Below are 1136 nucleotides of genomic sequence, written 5' to 3'. Positions count from 1 at the left end.
TCATGCAATCCGCAGCATCGTCAATGGCCGTACTGTAAATAGAATGCTCCCCGTGGACTTCAAAAGGTGGAAATCGATCCCCGAGGACTGTGCGGGAAGCGTATCTCTCACTCTCTCTCCATTTATGATCACTTCCGATAACGACCCCCAACTGGCCTTGCCATCACGCTGAGCGCAGTACACTTGAAGAATAGAGAAAAAAGCGTGGAAAATGAAAAAAAGCATAGACCGACTGGAAGGTGGTAACCACCTGAGATGGAGGGTTATGCTTCGGAGAATGGAAGAACTGGAAGAACGGAGCGGTAATTAATGCTTACACATGCTGAGACACCTGAGAAGAGAAGCTGATTTGTAGGCATGTGGGATGGAGCATAGGCTTATGTCAGGTTGAAAACATAACGGAACTATGGCTTGTTCTAATTTAATTATACTGCATCAAACTTCTACCCCATTCCAATCTTTCTCGGAGGAGGTACCGTCTCTGGGCTTCTTACCCTGAAGCTCCGAAGCGAACACCCAATTCGAGTTTCTTTCGTCTATCTGGCATCTGGTATTTCTCAGTTTGCGTTCCAATCTTCTTATCTTGGCTAACAATGTTGTGATGTAGTATGATGTTAGCTCCCGGAATTTATTTTATCATTCACATTCAGGAAAGGTTCTTTGCTTAAAAAACTCTTTTTTTTGCTTACCTCATATCCTAACAAATGTATCAGAATTCGTTTCAATATAATTATTTCTTAAATAGAGAGTATTTTTATAAAGTAAGTTCAATTATGACGCCTGAGCATGCAAGGGGGGTTGGGTTTAAATTCATCCAACTTCCTAGTTTAAACCGTGATAGGATTTAAAGCAAGCTGTTCCTAGAAGAGAGAGTTTAGAGATTCTACTAAACCTGTGAAGATAAACTAAATCAACTTTGAATTCCTTCGGGACCAATCATGGTTGAAAGAGCTGTTTGCCCCGAACAACCAAAGGTCTTTCAGAAGCTGCTTGTGGTTTGCGTTCTCAGCCATGTGTAGGGTGATGATGGAAGCAAAACTAATCTAGCTTTCTGCTGTTTGTATTATCTCCAAACAAACAAGCATTTGTGCATTACTTTTTGGGAAAAGTTTCTCAATAAAAAGATAGCATTATAG

This window comes from Anopheles aquasalis, chromosome 3 (genome assembly GCF_943734665.1).
Source record: "Anopheles aquasalis chromosome 3, idAnoAquaMG_Q_19, whole genome shotgun sequence".
NCBI lineage: Eukaryota > Metazoa > Arthropoda > Insecta > Diptera > Culicidae > Anopheles > Anopheles aquasalis.
The sequence above is the reverse complement of the archived record's forward strand: the minus strand, read 5'-3'. Positions refer to the sequence as shown.